Source organism: Oryctolagus cuniculus, chromosome 13 (genome assembly GCF_964237555.1).
Source record: "Oryctolagus cuniculus chromosome 13, mOryCun1.1, whole genome shotgun sequence".
Lineage (NCBI taxonomy): Eukaryota > Metazoa > Chordata > Mammalia > Lagomorpha > Leporidae > Oryctolagus > Oryctolagus cuniculus.
This window is the reverse complement of record NC_091444.1, coordinates 26,924,071-26,945,412: the sequence shown is the minus strand read 5'-3', so window position 1 is coordinate 26,945,412 and position 21,342 is coordinate 26,924,071. Positions and strand designations below refer to the sequence as shown.

General features: G+C 54.9%; 1 protein-coding gene across 13 annotated transcripts in view; it reads left to right on the top strand.

The window, feature by feature from the left end:
- PACC1 (proton activated chloride channel 1) overlaps positions 1-21,342 on the top strand; it is a 161,125-nt gene that overhangs the window by 86,275 nt on the left and 53,508 nt on the right. The window lies entirely within an intron of this gene.

The following is a 21,342-nucleotide window of genomic DNA, read 5'->3' as shown; positions in this document are numbered from 1 at the left end:
ACCCAAGAGAAAAATCAGACTTAGAGTGATGTACCCAGGGCCATACGGCCCGCTGACAAGCAAGCTAACACTAGGACCCTGATCCTGCAGCCCAGATGTGACTGGCCTCTCTGGGAGCTGGAAGGCGCGGTGTCCCAAGACAGGGGCAGGAGTGCCATCAGACCCGTGCTGTGGCCAGGAGCTCAGCTGGGCCGGGCAGGTGCCAGTCTGAGCTTGCAGAAGATGTCTCAGTGGAGGAGCACAGCGGCTCATCCACTTTCTTTCTTACAGTTTTCTGTACTGATCCGAGCTTTTGCCCAAGCTTTGTGTTTATATGCTGATGGTCATGTTATTTTTCTTGGGGTGAGGTAGGTACGACTCCCGCCTGCTTGTGATCCAGTTATTTTTTAAAATTTTCATTGTATTTGAAAGGCAGAGAGACGGAGTGAGAGCTCTCCCATCTACTAGCTCACTGCCCAGATGCCTGCAATCGCCAAACCTAAGCCAGAAGCCTGGAACTCAGTCTGGGCCTCTCCTCACGGTAGCTGGGACCCAACCTATTTGAGCTGTCATCTGTTGCTTCCCAGGACGCACATTAGGCGGAAGCTGGGAGGATTTGAGGAGACTTGAATGCCCGCACTCCAATCTGGCATGCAGGCATCCCAGGCAGCAGCTTCATCTCCGTGCCAAGTGCCGGCCCCTTGTGATCCAGCCAGGGCCCTCTCCCGCCCGCAGGCTCCCGCCTCTCCAGCCAGAGCCCCCTGTGCTCTTTTCCTGGGGATGATGTCACTAAGTTCTAACTTCAGCTCCCTCTGCTCCGCCCTCTTTCTGGACATTGCAGCTGCCCTCCTGGCCTTCGAGGGTTTTCCAGCAACCCCGTGCACGCACTTCCTTGGCAGGCCCGGGGGGTCACATGACAGAATGACTGCTGTTCTCTGACTCATAGGGTGGAAAGACACACCACACACAAGTGCAGCACACAGGGCCTCTGCCGCGAGTCAGGAGTGGAGCACGGGCCGGGCAGTGACTCATCCCTTAGTTCCTGGCATGCGCGCTGGCTGGCGGAGTGATGAATGGGGCTTCTCTGCCCGAGGGCAGACCCAGGCCCCTCCCGGGGAAACCACAGAGCCCAGCAGCCCTGCTCCCCTGAGTCTGCGGCTGGCATGGGCAGAGGGAGAAAAGAGGTCTCCAGTGGTGGCTGTGGACAGAGTCAGAAAGGGTGGGAGATCCCGCTTGGGAGAACCTGGGCAAGAAGTAGGCAGGCAAGTGCGGGGAGATGGCAGTCGGGCTCTCCTGCAGGCCAGGAGGTGACCTCCGCAGCCCCGTCCTGGGCCTGCCAGGTGCAGGAGACGCGTGCTCGCCACTTTCGGAAAGGACCGAATGGATCCTGGGGCACTCGCACAGTTGTTGCAAAAGCCAGGCACGATCAAGGTGCTTGACTCGCTTCATCCTACCAACAGCCCCTTCGAACGTCAGTGAACCCATTTTGCAGATGAGCAACGTGCCCCAGAAACAGGGTGCAACTTGATGACTTAACCCGCGTCATCTCAGGCTCCAGTGTCTGTGCTGTTAAACCGCTCTGCAGTGCCGCTGACAGAGTCCTGCTGTGGGCTGGACACACGTGCTTCACATGCGTTATCTGATTTCATCCTCGCAGCAGCAATGCAAGGAAGATATTGGTGTTCCCATTTTAGAGATGGGAAAACTGAGGCTTGGAGAGGTTAGCCATAATGCCTGAAGTCACACAGCTAGTGAGTGGTGACACGGGGACTCACCTGGGTCTATCTATGCTCTTTACCAGAGCGTCTGTATTCTTGTCCTCCTCTGGGCCCGTGGTCTTCCTTCCTGAGCTCCCTACTACTATACCCGTGGTTTGCATTGGTTAGATCATGGCTTACTAGCCCTGGCCTCTCAGTTCGCTTCCAGGATCTGACGTGTGCTGTAGCTGTAGGTGAGGGCTGGCCAGGAGCACTGCAGGGGCATGAGGACAGAAATTGGCCACTGCCATAGCCCAGCTCTGCAGGGTGGGGCGGGGGGGAGTCAGGACTGCCACCCCTGGGACCTCTCTCTCCTCCCATTGTTGGGGCCAGAGGAGGAGGCGCCCACTGGTGCAGCATCAGGCAGCCTCCCGCTAGGTGGCAGCAGGAGGGTGGGGGGCAGGCGGAGAATGGCAGGAGCACCTTCCTCAAGGTCATGCAGCCAGTGCCAGAATGAGTTTCAAGCAGGTTCTGATTAGCACAGAGGAAGAGACTCCTGGTTGTGGAGAGACACCTAGGAGCAGCTCAGCCTTCTGGCTTTCCCGTCTTTCCATGCTGCTGATTGCCCCCCTCTAGCTTCCCCCCTGCCACTGCTACCACCCCTCACACCAAGAAAGAAACACCTCTGGAACCCACCCAGCTCCACGGATGGATTTGGCCTCAGTTAATCCAAACTCAACTTCCTTTGAGCCAGAGCCAGGAATATGTAGAAAGGCCATTGGGCAGCAGACAGACAAAACCAAGCAAGATGGATAAAACCCAGCACACAGCCACGCAGAAGAGAACTGGCTGCAGGGTGCCTGTGGCTTTGGGTGATCTTGGTCGCCGATGCCCGCACACATGGAAAAGCAGACCCAGATTTCGTCGTCTTATGTGGTTGTGGTTGGAGTTAGGGACTGTCACCGTCACATGGAATGCATGACCACAGACCTAGACACAGACCTGGCTTTTTAAAAAGCTAATTTATTTATTTGAAAGGTAGAGACACACAGAGATGGGAAAAGAGAGGTCTTCTGTCCACTGGTTCCCTCCCCAGATGCCTGCCACAGCTGGGGTTGGGTCATTCTTTATGGGGCCTGGCATCAGAGTGGTCTGTGGCTATTGGTGAGGAGTGAGTATTTTTCTTTTCTTTGGAATCTTACTGCTTGCTTGTGTTTTCCCATAGATGAAGCTTCTAAGACGCCTGCCAGAGGGTCTGGCCCTGGGTCCTGGTGATGTCCCAGGACAGACAGGCAAGGGTTCAGCCAGGAACAGCCTGGACCTGCACACCTGTGCTTTCCTGTTCCTCTGACAGGTCACCTCACTCCAGTTCTAGTTTCTGATCTGTCGTGCACGCCTTTACCATCCCTTGGGGAACATTTTCAAGCCGGCCATTTCCGCCACATTGAAAGCTCTCTCTTCCTGACTTCCCTCTCTGCTGGTCCTGACCCAGGTGGGCCATGCTTGCTCCACTTCCCCCCAAGAAGAAACCTGCATCCTGCACCTGCTCTGGATTGCAGCACGCAGGGCAGCTGAGCAGGGAGAAAGGCGGGACTAAACAGGCTTGCATCCTGGGGTGGGTTCTGAGGGGCCCAGTGCCGTGCCCAGGAGGAGGCATCTCGGGGGTTCTGCAGCCACTCTTTCCAACCAGACAAAACCCTCACAGCACTGAGGATGGTGGTGGCCACTGAGCTGGTGACACCCCAGTTCCTCTCAAGCCTGGCTCAGAGGCACCAGGCCAGGCACTGTGCCAAGACCCCAGAGCTGCCCTAGTCCTTGTCCTCACTGGGGCAGAGGCCAGGGCTGCAGCCACACCTCGCATGTGGACCATGCTGGGCCATTTTCACAGTACGGCCCCACGAGGAGGGGTGGGCATGGTGCCACTCTGTTTTCACAGAGGAGGGAGCTGGCTCACCTAAGGCCCCAGGGTCCCGAGGCTGCTGAGTGGGAGTCCGACTGGAGCCTGGGTCTTCCTAGGCAAGGGAAATGGGACTTCTTGCTATACATTGTGTACCTGGGATCCCCAAACATCTGAGTCCAAGCCAGAGACGCACTGGGGTCCCATCTCTGCCCACCCTAACCATACGACCCCTGGGAGCACTGACTGCCTTGAGCCAGCCCTGGGCACTGTGTTCTCCAGCCACCAACAAGCAGAGGGCTCCCCACGGCCTCCCGTGGTGACATGGCCACTGGAGTCCTAGTGCCTTAGAGACCCATGTGGGCTCCTCCCTCCAGCCCCATGCACCTTGTCCGGACCTGAGGATGCCTAGAATGGGGGAAGGCTGTGGATTCAGGATAGGCTGATGGTTTTCTAACCTTTGAGACTTCTGAAGCACATTCTTCAAGTACACTGGGACACGGTAGCCCCAAGCGCAGCAGCTACTTGGGCTGGGCCCTGTGTCTCCACCACCACATCGAGGCAACCCCTCATTCTCCCCGGAGTCACTGGCAAGAAACCCCTGGGTTAACTGATTGCCCAGTTGGAGAACCACCCAGACACTTCCTGCACGGGCCCTCTTGCCTTGCTGGGGTTCACAGCCCCTCCCTGCCAATCAGAGTCCTTGAAAACCCATGTGAGATGCCTTCCTGGGCAGGCCAGGCTGCAGTGGGAGGAAGATGGGGGACAGGGGGTGGGGTAGGGAGCAGCTTTCTGATTCTTCTTCCCCAGAATCCCTGCCTGTGGCTCTGGGACAGTTGGGCAGGACCCTAGGCCAAGTGACCAGAGAGAGGAAGAGAAATGACACCTGCCCATCCTTGGGATGCTCATGCAGGCATACAGGTTCAGGCATACACATATGTGCACATACACATGCCTACACACACACACACATATGCAAAAGCTAGTCCCAAAGAAAAGCCCCATGTAAGCAAGGCTCGCACAGCAGCAGGCGCCAGCATGCGTGTGGCGGCCAGAAGGCAGGGGCTGAGCCAGGTGAGGCACTGGGGAAAATCCCCAAGGGAGAGGCCTGGACTAAGCAAAGAGCCGCTGCTTCCAGGAAAGCAGGGCCTTACCCGTGGGACTCTGTTCCCCGAGCTGGGGGTAGGGAAGGCCCAGGTGGTCCAGGCAGGGGTGGGCTAGAGGCAGGGCCACAACCCCCAGGGCACCCACAGGCACGAGCGTGGGTCCAGGGGAGGAAGCTGCTTGTACCCAGCCCCTGTGGGCAGCAAACATGAGATATGAGTAAGTGTGCTTGAAGTGCAGGAGGTGGCAGGGGAAGGCCAGACAGGTGGTTCTGATGACGATTCTTGTCCACGGAGGGGAAGCAAGAAACAACAGCATCAGTGAGGAGGTTTTTGTTTTTGCTAAAAAGACCGTTTGGAGCCAGCAAAGATGAAAACTTTAAAGGAGACCCAGGGGCAAATTCTGTAGACAAACCTCACCCACTTTGTCCCTATCCCTTCTTGGAGCTGTCAATCACCTGACCAGGGTTTCCCAGAAAGGTCTCCTTCTCACACCTGGAGCTGGGAGCCCTGGGAACTGGGAGGGCAAGCAGAGACCCTAAGTGTCCCCTCCCACCTGGGGCCCACGGGTGTCCCGGGCTCTGATTCTCCCTGTGCTGCTGAGTCCCCCTCTCCAAGCTCAGCTCTGGGGCTGTCCCCCTCCCAAGCCTCCTTCCTCTGGGAGCTGCGGGCAGCCCACCTGGAACCCATGCCACTCCTAGGTCTGCCTGGCTGGGACCTGCTCTGGGCCCTGTGAACTCTGCGGACCCCCTTTCCAAAGGGGCACCAGGACATGCAAGGGACCTTATAGAGAACACCCATGGGCTCTGACCTCGGGCTTTATTCAGGCCCGAGGTCTGGCACCATGGGCCATGAGCTCAGTGCTAATGAATCGCCGTCCTGTGGTCAGTGCGGGCTCTTTAAACAGAAACACACAACATGAGGTTCTGTGCATGCCATGCGGTATCTTCTTCGCGCCTCCCATCAGCTGTGTGGGCGGCTCCCTCCACCCCTTTCTTTCCTCTCGGTGGCAGCTGGACCTGCTGGGTGTTCATCTCACATATTCTCTGGGTCCCAACCCACCTGAGTGTTGGGCTGCAAGACCAAAGCTAGCAGGCTGTGCAGCCTTTGGCCTCACTGTCAGGACTAACAGAGGCCCAGCTTTGCTACCTGAGACACGGAGCAGCTCTGAGGCTGCAGCTTCTCTGGCTGTGCCCGTGACCTTACAGGATGTCCACACCAGAGCACCGTAGCAAATGCAGAAGTGTCTCGTCCACCGCTGCCCCCCTGCTGAGCACACTGACCCTAGCTGGCACTGTCTCACGGCCCCTCCCACTGCCTGGCACTCCCACCCCAGCCACCATGGAAACTCCCTGAGGACCCAGCAGGAGCAGAGGGGCTCCTGGCTGGGGTGGAGGAGAGGTGCTAGGAAGGTGAAGTTGGGCTGGGAGCCCCAGAATGTCTACCTCCTGTGTCCTGGGCCTCTGCAACGCACCCACCTGCCACTCATGATGTGAGGGTGGGGTCCAGAATCTGCGGTGATTTGGGGGCTGAGAGGAGGGCAGAGGTCAGGCCAGAGCCCCCCTCAAGGTGTGCTGCCTGGCTTTGAGGCCCTCCCCATCTCCCCAGTGGCTCCCCTGTCCATGTTCAGTGTCTGCCCTGCACCCCTGTTACCCCTGTCCCAACCCCTACCTTCTGCTGCAGCTGTCATAAGACCCAGCATGGTGCTGGGCAAACAGAGCTCTTAAAACACAGTCCGTCCTCACTAGTTATGGATTGCAAAGTCACCTGCTTGCCTGGAACCATAAGGCAGCCCTGGCTGCCTTTTGGGGTCACTCACAGACACGCACCGAGCAGGGCAGGGTGTGAGCTGCTCCACGGGCCCCTTCCCTGCAGCGCTGCAGTGGAGCGAGCACGGGCTGCCCTCTTGCTCCAGCTGTTCTATAAACCAGCGTCCTCCATGCAGGCTGTTTGGTGCCATGTTTTCCACATTGTTGGTGACCCCAGCATGGCACTGCAGCACTGTCTAGTGTTCAAAAGAAAGTTGTGATGAGTTTTTTTCTTTTTAAGATTTATTTTATTTAATTGAAAGGCAGAGTTAGAGGGAGAAAGGGAGAGGGAGACAGAGAGAGCTTCCATCCACTGGTTCACTCTCCAAATGGCTGCAATAACCAGGGTTGGGCCAAATTAAAGCCAGAAGCTTCTTCAGTGTCTCCTATGTGGGTTTGGAGGTGACATTGTCAGCTGCTTTCCCAGGTGCATTAGCAAGGAGCTAGATTGGAAGTGGAGCAGCCAGGACTCCAATTGGCACCATATGGGATGCTGGCCTGGCAGGTGGCAGCTTAACCCTTAATGCCACAATGCCAACACCATGATGAGTCTTACAGGGAAAACACGAGGGTTAGAATAGCTTCCTTCAGGCACAGTTGGCTATGAGTGCAGTTAATGAATCAATATTTAGTAAATCAGGCATCTTTAAATAGAAACACAACACAATGCCATGGACTGGATAAAAATGTTGGAACTAGAAGCTCAAAGGAACCTAATTATATTTCCCCTAGTTCAGTATTTGCTAGTTTGGTGTTCACTGTGCCTTTGTGGCTCATATCTGCCGTGAACAATGAACACGGACCGCACAGGTACTATACCTGGGACCACCCAGATTTAGGGAATCAGATTTTCCTGGGCTTAGGCATTGGCCTAATCTGTGTTTTTCAGTTTCACAGGCAATTCTGATGCTGGGCCTGGGTGGGAGCCCCTGCAGTTCTGTAATGTGGCCGTCACAGAGCATAACCTACCAACACCGCGCTGGGCTGCCACACAGCCTGCTGTCATGTGTAAGCACAGGACTGACCACGAGTTGGGATTCTGCAGATCCTGTGTGGTCTCAGGGAAGGCATCCAACATCCGAGGCCTCAGCGTCCCTTCCTATAACTTGAAGATAACATCAACACCCAATGGGCTGTCTGTTCTGAGATGCAGGGAGCCCAGGAGTCTACTTGCATGAGAAACTAAGGTGTCTTCCATCTACTGGTTCACTCCTCAAATACTCACAGCAGCCAGTGCTGGGCCAGGCTGAGCCTAGGAACCCAGAACTGAATCCAGATCTCCCACATGGGTGGCAGGGACCCAACTGCTTAAGCCATCAGTGCAGCCTCCAGGGTGTGTGTTAGCAGGAAGCTGGAATTGGAAGCAGAGCTGGGACTTAAACCCAGGTACTCCAGTATGGGATATAGGCATCCCAAGTGATCCGCACCAAACACCTTCCCCCGAGGCATCTTTTGAGAAAGAACTCACCCCAAGAGAAAAGGCAGAAAGAAGATCTTGGTCCAAGAGTAATGAGCGCTAGGGAGGGACCGCTTGGAGGACCACTTGCTGTGGTCACTCGGGCCAGCCTCTAGCTTGCCCTTGAAGGCTTGAGCTGGAGGGGACTGCAGGGAAGGCTGCTGACCCGAGAACCCTGGGGAGCCCTGGGGAGCCCAGAGCCACAGCTTTGAGGCAGACATGGTCCAGGACAGAAGCAGACCATCTCCGCTCAAAGGAGGGCACTGGGCATCGTGGTTGCCCGGCTTGTTCTGTGTATGCCTCATCCGTGATGTGGCACCTCCTGGAGCTTTGGAGGCATGGAGGCCACTGCTGAAGGTGGCACCCCAGGGAACCAGAGCTAGGTGGGGCAGAATTGAACTCCCAACTTAGGGAAGATACTTCCTGGGACAGCCCAAAAGTAGGAAACCAGCAGCCCCGTTCAGAGGACGGGCAGGTGCAAAGTCCCCAAAGATGGCTAGTTCCAGTGCATATGCTCATTGTTCACACCAGACCTGCAAGGCAGAGGACAGGAGTCCCCGATTCCTGAGAGTCAGCCCAGCTGGTAGCTCTCAAGTTCGGAAAGGATACAGGAGGGCCAGCCACGAGGGTGTCGTGTGCCTGTCCTTTCGGGGATGACACCGGCAGAACATCGCTGTCTGTGACCTGGAACTGAGTGGGATCCCCTGGGTACATCTCTGCAAAGCGCTGACCCATGTCCCCAGAGCACCACCTGTGCCCAACACGTCACAGCTCTCTCTCCGCATGCCAGCCAGCCTTTACCCTCCCAGCCTGGCCTTTCTGTCAACAGAGTTCTATTTTGTACAACGTTCTTTTGTTTACTTTCGTTTGAGAAACTGTACTTTTCCTCATTCACCATAGCCAAGACACGGAAATAACCTAAATGCCCATCAACAGATGAATGAATAAAGAAAATGTAGCATATACATACGATGACGTATGATCCAGCCTTAACAAACTGAAGGCAGGAGATACTGCCAATCTCAACAGCACAGGTGAACCCAGAGGAAGTTCTGTTGAGTGAGATGCGCGAGACGCAGGAAGGCAGATACTATGTGGTTCCACGTGTGGTGTGTGGGACACCTGAAAGAGTCCAACTCGAAGAAGCCAGGCATGGAATCGCAGCTCTAGGGGTTGCAGAGAGGAGAAAATGGGAGGGAACTTAGTCCGTGGCATCAGGTTCCGGGGATGCTAGATTAGTGAGTCGGTGAGCCGTGGCACCTACAGTTCCCAGCGTGGCCTGAGGACAGCACTCGTGCTGAGTGTTCTGACCACAGGCCACAGGGCGCCTGGTGGCACAGGAGGAAACTCCTGGAGGTGAGGGGCATGGTCAGTCTCTGACTGTGCTGGTGATGTCCCAGGGGGATGCCCAAGTCCAAGCTCAACACCCCTTTAAATGTGGGCGGTTTTCTGTATGTCAGTCATACCTCAGCAGAGCTTTAAAAATGATCGAACTTTTCTGTTGTGTTTTTTTTTTTTTAATTTATTTATTTGAAAGAGTTACAGAGAGAGGCAGAAAGAGAGAGAGAGAGAGACAGGTCTTCCATCTGCTGGTTCACTCCCCAGATGGCTACAATGGCCAGAGCTGCACTGATTCGAAGCCAGGAGCTTTTTCCGGTCTCCCACATGGGTGCAGGGGCCCAAGGACTTGGGCCATCTTCTACTGTTTTCCCAGGCCATAGCAGAGAGCTGGATTGGAAGAGGAGCAGCCGGGACTAGAACCGGTGTCCATATGGGATGCCGGCGCTTCAGGCCAGGGCTTTAACCCACTGCGCCACAGCGCAGGCCCCCTGAAGTTTTAAAAAGGAAGTAAGAAACAGTGCTTCCCCACCCCCACACAGAACCTGAAGAGCTGGATGAAAGAAGTGGACGTGAGGGCAGTAGTGGCCGTGACCCTGCCTGGTGGCCCACCCACCTCGTAGACGCCATCTCCAGCTCTTCGCTGTAAGTGGGGAGTCCTGAAGTTGGTCCTGCAAGCACTGGGAGAAGTGTAAACTGGATTTAGCTGCTGCTGTGGGGTGAAGAAGCACCGCACTGGGAAGTGAGGAACCAGGAGGGGGCAGCACACCCCTCCAGCTTTCCAGTCTCCACCTCCCCCTGGCCCAGTCCAACAGGGAGCAGCTGGCAAAGCCAGACGTGGTTTGCTGGGTCCCCAATGGGGAACAGAAGAAAGACTAGCACACAGAGGAGCTGGGGACTGCTGTCACACACGCGTGTGCACACATGCACCCCTGGGCCACAGGCATCCTCCCAGCAGGCCAGGCAAGCCAGCCAAGCCTCACGGCCCTGACTGTGGTAAGACCACCTTGACTCCGAGCCGTAGCCCCTGGCCTGCATCACTACTTCATCCCCAGACATGATGGTCTGAGACCTTTCTGTGCAAAGGAAGCTCCGGGTTTAGCTCTGCAGGGACCCCTCGGCATCCACACAGGAAACAAGGGCCACCCCGCTGTCCCGGAGAGGACTCCGGAGAAGCTGCACACAGCAAACACGATGGCACTCAGTAACTCACGGCGGGTACGAGCTAGAAGTCTTCTCTCGTCTCCGTTTAGTGCCAGCCCATTCGGTCTGATCAGGTCCCTCTGCCACCCTACTGTTCAGCACTGCACTGTCACTTCCTTGAGAGTCGTGTCGAGGGGTGTGTGATGTTTTGTGTGTGTGTTTGCTTGTTTGTGGCTCATGGATTGCCGGCCTTCTACCCTAGAGAGCTGGCTCACAAGGGCGGGGTCCTGCCAGCTTCCCCCACACAGCAGCCTCAGGCCTGGCACCTTGCAGATCTCAAGTATTTGTCAAATGAACCAAGAATACATGTAAGCGTGGGCATTTAGCCTTGCAGTTAAGACGTTGACTGAGATGTCCACAGAACACATTCAGTACCTGGCTCCAGTACCTGACTGCTGCTTCCTGCTACTGTGGACCCTGGGAGGCAGCAGTGATGACTTACAGGGACAGTAACTGGGTCCTTGTTGCTCTCATGGGAGACTTGGGTTGAGTCTTCTGCTTGCTGTCTTAACCAGGCCCAGCCCCGGCCTTTGTGGCCATTTGGGGAGTGAACCAGTGCTGTGAGCACTCCCCTCCTCCCCCCAATGAATGTGTACCTTTTAACTACATCTAAATTTATATAATGGTTCTAAAGGAGATGAGATGATTGACATGATAGATCTATAACTTATGGGTGTATGTGGGTACATCAAAAAGCTTGTGGAACATGGAATTAAAAGATCGGTTTATTTTAGTACAAAAGACTTTGAAATCCATGCGTAGATTTTTAATAACACACATTGTCTATGTTGGGCGTGTGGCCTAACAAACAGGACGGCAAGTGCTCCCCTTGCCTACAAACCACTCCCAGGGGCAGGGGCAGGGGCAGCGGCAGCGTGCCAGATGGCTGCTCTCTCCTCCGAAACACTCCTGCCCAGACACCCACGAGGATTAGGGCCCTAACCCAGGCTTCTCCCCTCACCACAGCTTCACCTCCAGTGCTCGGCTGGCACGGGGCTCATTGGTCGTTAGATCTGCTGGGACCCCATGGATTCCAAAGGTGGCTCCGCCTCAGCCCTCTGGGCACTGTCTAGAAATATGCATTTCTGGACCCTACCACTAGCTTCTGATTCTCTCCAGTCCATAGTTCAAGGTGGCTTAGTGGCTTCCTAGGAACACAAGCTCAAGTCCTGCTCTACCACTCCTTGGGGAAGCTTCTTAACTCCTCTGTGCCTTGACTTCTTCACCCATAAAACAGAGATAATAACGAAACCCACTGCTTAGGCTCATTGGGGGGACCAAAGTCGACGACGGCTGCCGTGCTGTCAGCGCTACGTCTGACTCAGAGCAAAACCTGAATAAATGCAGCTATTACTGTCAGCATTATCTCACCCCCTCTTAGTGGCTGACGTGGGGAGAGTATCCAGGCCGCCTGACCCTGGATCCAGTGTTCTTTCCAACACGTCACTCTGAATGCGCACACGGCTTCCCTGTGAGGCCGTGCTCGGTGCTCAGCTCAGCCAACACATGGCCGCTGCCCTGGGACCCTATCATGGGGCCATATGGAACGGAGGAGGACACCTGGGAGCCAGGAGCAAATCTAGCCCCTGAGGAACAGCAAGCTGGAGAACACAGTTCAGCGGTGCAGCTTGCAAGGTCCTGTGGGAAGCCATCTGGCTGCTCCTGTTAGCATTTCATTATGGAAACACTGGGCACCAAAAATAGAAGATCTTGAGGGGAACTTGATCTTCTGGGCTTGACTGAACAGCTGCTGGAGAGTTCCAGGAGCCGAACACCAGGGGGCAGTGTCGCGCTGTGCAGGTGGCTGCTGGTGGCCACCCCTACCGGACTCTGGAAATTTCCAGGAAAAGTCTTTCTGACCCTGTGGTGAGGGTCCCTGCAGATCCCCAGCTCCTGTCCTGGGGGAACCACTTTGCATGCTGCCTACTCCTTGGGGAACCTTAAGGGCTGGGCGAATTCTTGCTTCTTCCTCCCTTCCCAGCCCCAGAACTGTGCAGTTGTCCTGGACACATAGTAAGCATGAAAACATATCTGGTTGGTTGATGGATGAACATGTGGAATTCAGATAAGTTGTGGAAAATGGCAACAAAATTCAACAAGTTGTGTTTTACAGATCTGACTGGCTTTTATTAGCAATTTTTTAAAAAGATTTACTTATTTATTTGAAAGAGTGACAGAGAAGAAGAGACAAAGAGATAGAGATCTTCCATCTGCTGGTTCACTCCCTAAATGCCCTCAACAGCTCGGGTTATACCAGGCTGAGGTCGGGAACTCCATCCTGGTCTCCCAAATGGGTGGCAGGAACCCAAGCACGTGAGTCCTCACTTGCTGCTCCCCAGGCACAGTAGCAGGTGCTCTGGGCAGGAAGTGGAGGAACTGGGACCCAAGGCCATGACACCTGCTTAAATCAGCCTGTGACCAGACAAGAACCCCAGGAGCTGGGTGGGGAACTGAGCTCCATAGGTTGAAAAGGCTGGTGAGCTGGCCGGTGCCGCGGCTCAACAGGCTAATCCTCCACCTAGTGGCACCAGCACACCGGGTTCTAGTCCCGGTCGGGGCGCCGGATTCTGTCCCGGGTGCCCCTCTTCCAGGCCAGCTCTCTGCTGTGGCCCGGGAAGGCAGTGGAGGATGGCGCAAGTGCTTGGGCCCTGCACCCCATGGGAGAGCAGGAGAGGCACCTGGCTCCTGCCTTCAGATCAGCGCGGTGCGCCGGCCGCAGCACGCCAGCCATGGTGGCCATTGGAGGGTGAACCAACGGCAAAGGGAAGACCTTTCTCCCTGTCTCTGTCACTATCCACTCTGCCTGGAGAAGAGAAAAGAGAAGAGAAGAGGAGAGGAGAGGAGAGGAGAGGAGAGGAGAGGAGAGGAGAGGAGAGGAGAGGAGAGGAGAGGAGAGGAGAGGAGAGGAGAGGAGAGGAGAGGAGAGAGGAAGGGGAGAGAAAAGAGAAAAGAAAAGAAAAGAAGGGAAAGGGAAAGGGAAGGGAAAGGAAAGAAAGGAAAAGGCTGGTGAAAGTAGAGGCAGGACATAAGTCGACTGGTCATTTCAAAGCTACCTTCCTTAAAGGAATCAGGTTGGCATAATGGGATCTGGCTGTCATCTCTCTCCTGATTTCTCAGAAGGTCAGATCTTAAAGTGAATAGCTTAAGGTTTGATTGGGTGGTGTGAAAGCTTAGTATTTTGTATCGATCTACTCAGTCCAAATCAGTGGCCTCCCATAAATTCTGTTTCACAGAAGGGAACTCCTTGAGTCTAGAAGGAGTGGTAGAGATGGGAGGTTTACGGTCCAGTTGGGGGGGGGGGGTCATGGCTACATGGGAAAGGCAGGAGGTGAGAGGGCTTGGGGAGGAAAGCAGGAGGTGCATTTTAGGGAACTGGGTCCCCAGTGCTGAGGTCAAAGCTTCTCCTCCAGGGCCCTGAGTGGCAGCACCAGAAAAATGGGGGAGATGCACCCAAGGAGTCCAAGCCATGGCTCACCAGGACTCCCCATGGGCATCACTGTCACCCCCTGTCTCCGGGGTGGTTTTCAGCCACCCCTCTCATCCTACAAGACCCCCCTGGCAGGGCCTCGGTCTCACTGCCTCCTTCTGGGTGATGTATGCAGCTCAGTACCCTAAGCCTGTACTAGGGGACTTCAAAAAGTTCATGGAAAATTCGTAATTAAAAACTATGGGTTTCAAAAAATATGCTCAAAATAAGCTCATCTTTTAATTCTGTTTTCCATGAGCTTTTTGAAGTCCGCTTGTATCCCACATCCTCAGCACATGAGTCTCGCTCAGGGGACAGCGCCCGTCGTGTTCAGAGCAGAATGCTCTGGAGACCAGAGCAGAGTAAGTATTCGTCTGATGAAGGATTAAACTACGAGCGCGGGAGGGAAGGGAAGGGGGGAAAGAAACAGGAAGGACAGGAGGTAGTCTCCTAAAGACCTCAAGGCTCCTCCGCCAGGATTTCAGTCTCTGCCCCCACCCCACGTGCTGCATCCTCATTCCACCTGCCCCAGGGTGAGAACCCTGGCTCTTCAGGGACCACAGAATGGCAAGCGCATGGGAGGAAGGAAGACCTACCTGGGAGCCCCAGCTGCAGTTCCTAGCAGCTGTCAGGGGTGTGGCTTCCCTGAGAGCCATCTGGCATCTGCGCCTCATCGATCCCTCCTTGCAGACAATCACGAGAAATAACCAAGACCACGTGCAGCACAGGGCTCGTCCCAGCTCGGTGGCGTGCCACTGTTGAACCCATCAGGCACTCGGCAGTGGACCTGGACAAGAGGCACGTGGGGCCCCTGGCATCGTGAACAGGCTCGTGGCAGGGGCCATGGCTATGAGCAGCATTCAGCTTGGGAGGGGGGGGAGGTGGAGGGGGTTGAGTACAAGGTGGGCTGAGCTGTGTGTAGGGGACCCCACCTGGGCAGAAGCAGCAGGTTCAACCTTCCAGGAGGTGAGAGATGGAAAGCAGAAGCCTCGTCCATGGCTGGGGGAGAGACAGCCCAGCTCTGTCTCCAGGTCAGGTGGTGACGAGAGAAGTATGGGAGAGCGGAGGCAGCTGCTGGTCCGAGGGCACAGGGCAGGGCATGCAAGGGCACGGGGCACCGTGGCAACACTGGGCATGCCTCATGTCAGACAGCAAGATCGAGTCTCCTGCTGGGGACTCCCCGAGTACCCTGACTACCCCCTCGGGTAAGGGGCAGCCACAGGAGGCCCTGGATGACCCGGCCGGCTGGGACAAGTGCTCTGGGGAGATGGCATCACTCCTGCAACCCACTTCTCCCCTTTGGGCTCCCAGCAGGTGGTCTCTGCCACTCAGCACTGGCTGGCCAAGGTCAGGTAGTGACCGGTGAGGGCAGCCTTGGCTTTCTTCCCAGCCCAAGGGCTTCCCAGTGTGCCCCTGCTGGCTGCCATTTGCTGTGGTGGTTGCCAGGGGAACCTTGGACTATTTTTGTACATTCCGCAGCTGATGACGCTGTGGAAATGCTCAGGGGATGTTGGTCCAGGACTGACCCTGGAAACAACGCCCAAGCAGGCACCGCTGCAGACCTTGGCCGAGGCCCAGGAGCTGTTCTGATGCCCCTGGCGTGGCCTCAGCGGTTACATTATTACTTGGGAACAGCTGCATCCCATGTTGGAGTGCCTGGTTTTAAAGATTTGTTTGTTGAGGCCCCAGGCTGCAGCATGACAGAAGGCAGTGTGGCTGGAAGATTTGTTTGTTTATTGTAAAGTCAGGGCTACAGAGAAAAAAGGAGAGACAGAGATTTCCAGCTGCTGGTCCATTGTCCAGATGGCTTTAATGGCCAAGGCTGGACCAGGAGCTTCATCCAGGTGCCCCATGTGGGTGGCAGGGACCCAAACTCTTGGGCCATCTTCTATGTTTTTCTCAAGCAGCTAGCAGGGAGCTGGATCAGAAGTGGAGTGGCTGGGACTTGAACTGGTATCATGGGCAGCAGATTTTAGCTGCTACACCACGATGCCAGCCCCAGGGTGCCTCATTTGAGTCCTGGCTACTCTGCTTCCAATCCATCTTCCTGCTAATGTGCATCCTGGAAGGCAGCAGTTGATGGCTCAAGAACTTGGGTCCCTGTCACTCATGTGGGAGACCTAGATTGACTTCTAAACTCCTGGCTTTGACCTGGCCCAGCCCTGGGTGTTGCAGGTATTTGGGGAGTGAACCAGTGGCCGGTATTGTGCAGAGGATACAGCCACTGCCTGCAATGCTGGCATCCTATATGGGTGCCTGTTTGTGTCCCGGCTGCTCCACTTCTGATCCAGCTCCCTGCTAATGGCCTGGGAAAAGCAAGGAGGATGGCCCAAGTGCTTGAGCTCCTGCTCCCACATGGGAGACCTGAAGAAACTCCTGGCTCCTGGCTTCGGCCTGGCTCAGCCCTGGCCGTTGGGGCCATCTAGTAAAGTGCACCAGCAGATGGAAGATCTCTCTCTCTCCTTGTCTCGCTCTCTGTAATGCTTTCAAATGAATAAATGAAGATTTTTTTTTGTCTACACTCTTTTAAATAAAATGGAAAAAATGTAGTGGTAAGGAATGGATTTTAAAGATAAATTTATTTTGATTCAAAAAATTTTGAAAGCCACACCTAACTTTTTCATAACGCACGTTTTTCACAAACTTTTGTAAGCTCCTCATATAGACAGTAAGTGATGAAACCAGGATCTGAGCTCAGGTCAGTGTGACTCTGAACTCTGCCCCTGTCCACAAGGCACATGTGACTTACGGCGTGCATGTCTGTTAGCCACCTAAGCACTGCTGATTCAAGGACAGCAATCATTTTTCTCATGAGACGCAAAGACACTATGGGGCAGACTATTTTCCCAAAATGTCCCAGTGCCCCTTGACCCCAGGCAGGTCTCTCTGGCTGCCTTGGGGGATAGAAGTGATGCTGGGGCACCTCTGGGGCTGGGGCACTGCTGTGCTTTGGACAAGACCTGGCTCCTGAATGTTGAAACCCCAGAAGTCATAAGTTAATGGCACCCAGTGGGGGGGAGGGGTTAACCCGGTTATGGTGTTTAGGAAGTGGGCCTAGTGGAGAGTTCTTAGGATACTGGGAGTGTGTCCCTGAAGGCCATTGTCATGACAGGCCTGGTTAGATAGCCCTGAGCTATCTAACCTGGCCCACCATGAGACCCGACACACACTCCTCCACTGTCATTCCCATCAGATGCCAAACCAGGGGCTGCCTTGGACCTGAACCTCCAAAACTGTGCATTAAGTGAGTCTTTTCTCTGTATAGAGTTCACTCCTCTCAGGTATTTCCTTATGGTACTACAAGGTTGAGTGATAGTCATAGGAGGAGGAACAGTCCAGCCACCACCCGCTAAGAGGCATCCCATGGAGAGGAATGGCATTCCTGCCTGGCAGCCAGCCTTAGCTTCTGAAAGAGAGGATGAAGGGGGTGAGCCTTCATCATTCTAGCTGAAGCCTCAGCTGTCAGGGCCAGACGTCATCCCCACGGTGTCCCCTGAGTTACAAGTACCCAGAAGCTCTGAGCACAACTGATTTCATACCAGTAAGTCCTGGAGAGCAACTGGTTATATAGTATGGCAACTGGGATGGGAACTCTGTCAAACTATAAGGTGCTGTACACCTGTTGGATGTTACGAGTCAGCCTGAGGTCTTCATAATGGGATTGCGTTGGTATCTGCAGCAGTAAACGTGTGTTGGCTTGAGTTCTCCTGCGCAGCGAAGAATGAGGCTGTCGTTCGTGTGTGGGTCCATACACTGGGGAAGTGGCCCATAGGGTGAGGTGTGGGGGACTGGGAAGAATGAACCTGGGAAGGAGGCTTGGCCAATCCAAGACTGTGCCATCAAGCTGATGCCACTGGGAGAATGGGGGCCCTGGGCCTCAGGGCTGCAGGGGGAGGGTTTGTCTATCCAGGCCCCTATATGGCCAGAAGGTCGCTCCCTGGGGGATGCTAACTCCTTGCACCTTCTGGTTTGCAAACGGCCCAGAATGGCTTCTAAGACAGTTGAACCAGGCCCTGAGTGAGGATCGTGTGCTGTGCTGTGCTTTCAGGCTATGAAAGGGAGCATAAAAGACACCCCTTACAGAATGTCATCAAATAATCCTACAGAAAATGATTGCATCTGATGCCCTGGCCCAAGCCCCCAGGGCCACTCCCTGCCTGGTTGGCCACTTCTCCACTAGCTGTGGGGCAGCCTGGAAGAGCCGTGCACTTCCAGGCCTGTGGGAACCAGGCTTTAGTGTGCTCACTGCAATCATCAGCCAGAGAGGGCAGCTCAGGTGACATCTGGCTGTCACAGCAAGGCCTGGGGAGGGCCTAGCCAGGGCACTCTGCCTCGGAGGGACTGGTTCTGCACATGCAGCCCCCTTGCAGGAGCATCTAGGGAGGCTGACAGTGCCCAGTGGGCCAGGCTGTTTGAAGACTGGGCCTTGAAGAGCAGCCTTCTGATGGAAGGGTGAGGTTACAGCATTCAGACCCTATGTTTACTGCTGGAAGCTATCGATGTGGTAGAGCCGCCCCCCACCCCCAAGCAGGTGCCCAAAGGTGCGAGGAGTCAGTATGCAGGTCCTTGGTCCAGACCCCTCCCTGGAGGGAGCCAGGTTGCTGGTCAGGCCCCTCTGCCTCACCCTTCACATGCCAGTCAACTCCATTGTCCACCTGTCAGTAGCTGCTGGTCTTATGAGAATACCTCAAAAGGTTCATGAATAGCAGAAGAATTAAAAGAGAAGTTTAGGGACATGCATTTCGCTTAATGGCTAAGACATCAGTCGGGACACCTGCATCTCCCGCATCAGAGTGCCTGGGTTTGAGTCCTATCTCAGAGCCTGATTTTTTTAAAAGAGTTATTTATTTATTTATTTGAGAGGTAGTTACAGACAGAGGGAGAGACAGAGAGAAAGGTCTTCCATCTGCTGGTTCACTCCCCAAATGGCCACAATGGCCGGAGCTGGGCCAATCCGAAGCCAGGAGCCAGGAGCTTCTTCTGTGTCTCCTACACGGGTTCAGGGGCCCAAGGACTTGAGCCATCTTCTGCTGCATTCCCAGGCCATAGCCTGGATTGGAAGTGGAGCAGCTGGGATTCAAACCAGCGCTTATATGGGATGCCAGCACTGCAGATGGTGCCTTTACCTTCTGTGCCACAGTGCCAGCCCCTCGGAGCCTGATTCTACCTTTCTGCTAATGCAGACCCTGGGAGGCAGCAGGTGAGGGCTCAAGTATTTGGGTACCTGCCACTCATGTAGGAGAGCAACTCCTGACCTCAGCTTTTGTGGGCATTTGGGGAACGAACCAGCAAATAGGAGTTCTCTCTCTGCCTCTCAAATAACACATTTTTTTAAAAAGACAAGTCAATATTTATACAAAACCTTTGAAATTCAGGAATACTTTTTTCACAACATGTATTTTCCATAAACTTTTGAAGAGCCATTATATTTTAATGGTTTTTCATAGACTTCAAGTAAAGAAATGGGGTCCATGCCCCATGTTCTGTGTCTGTGTCCTCACTGCTATGCCAGGAGAGTGGCTTGGTGCCTTCTGGAAGGGGAGGCCCTGGGTGTGCCGAGGAAAGGCACTGCTGAGCATTCTGGAGTGCAGAAAAACACGTGTTCCCAAGAGTGTGGAGCGCTGCATGTCGGCAGGTGGGGCTTGGCCTGGGAAAGGACTTTAGAAATGGCCGGCGCCGTGGCTCACTTGGCTAATCCTCCGCCTGTGGTGCTGGCACCCCGGGTTCTAGTCCCGGTCGGGGTGCCGGATTCTGTCCCAGTTGCTCCTCTTCCTGTCCAGCTCTCTGCTGTGGCCCGGGAAAGCAGTGGAGGATGGCCCAAGTCCTTGGGCCTCTGCACCTGCATGGGAGACCAGAAGGAAGCACCTGGCTCCTGGCTTCAGATCGGTACAGCATGCCAGCTGCAGCGCGCCCACAGCGCACTGGCGGTAGTGGCCATTTAGGGGGTGAACCAACGGAAAAAAGAAGACCTTTCTCTCTGTCTCTCTCTCTCTAACTCTGCCTGTCAAAAAAATTAAAAATAAATTAATTTAAAAAAATAAAATAAATTAAAAAGAAACTGCACCAATGGCAACAACATCCCAGTGCACGGAGCCCTGGCAACGGCTGGGCACTGAGCTTCCTATTGGAGAGGTTGGATTTGAATGTGTGTGGGGACTGGGTCAGAACCCAGCTCCCCCACTCTCCTGCCACCCTCCTTGCAGCCTTCTCTTTGTCCCAGGGTGGCCTCCCCGTGACGCCTGGAGTCCCTCAGCTGGGAGGAGGCCCTGGTCCAGCTGCTGGTGCAGTTCAATCCCCTGGGTTTGCTCAGGACTAAGTGCAGTGCTAAGACCAGGGAAGTCCCAGGCCAACCTCAAAGTTTGGTCTGCCCGGGGTGAATCTGTGCTGCACCCTTGGGTGCCAAGTTCGTAGAGGGAATTACAGCAAAGCAGGTGAGCATAGGCTCTAAGCGGTCCCAGAGAGGGGGAGGCCTTCCTGCGAGAGGTATACCCAGGCTGAGTGTGAAAAGGAGGATCCAACCCTTTCGAGCAAAGAAAGCAGTACATGCAACTGTGGGTGACTCGAGCGCACCGGGCAGCAGCCTTTGGGTCTGCAGGGATCCGTGCATTTACTGATTTAGGTCTGCAGATATGTAACAATGCAAGTTCCCAGGCCAGCTGTGCCCCCCTCCCGGGGGGGGGGAAGCATCCAATCTTCCTGCACGGGCCACCCAGATATTTGTGTTCTCTGTCCTGGCAAGGGCCAGCACAGACTCACTGAGAGAGACGTGTTTGCGTGCAGAGAGGGGATCCAGGAAAGTTCCCAGGGGCTAGAGTCTGGGGCCCATGCACCCCTACAGAGACCAGGATCTAAGGAGTAGAATTCTGGCCCCCCACCCCCATTTTGCCTGGTGACGTGGGACCTGGTGGGCACCTAAGTGAGGAAGTCACCTCCCAGGTATTCCCAAGGATTTGAACGCCATTCCTGTGCATTTGGACATCTGTCCTGGGGCAAGTGTGCTGGTACAGGCTACCTTGGCTGCGTAGATGACTCCTGAGATTCCAGGCAGAGTCTTGTCTGACAAATTCCAGGCCTGTTCCTCTCAGGTGGCGTTGAGCTCCCAGCTTGTTGGGTAGGACCCAGGGTTCACCGTGAGACCCCCTAGCCCTGAACCATACAAGAATAGAAGTCAGACCTGGTCCTTGGAAAGCCTGGGAGCTGGTTCTCCTGGGGTGACTGATCAGGCACAAGGCAGTGTCTCTCAAAGTGCAGCTGGGCCTGCTTGTATCACAGTCTCCTGGGTAGCTCCTTGAAAATGCAGTTCCATGGGGTGAGGGTTGTGCCCAGTGGTTCAGACACTGCTGGGGACTCCTGTGTCCCATATGAAAGTGCTTGGATGTGAGTCCCAACACCACT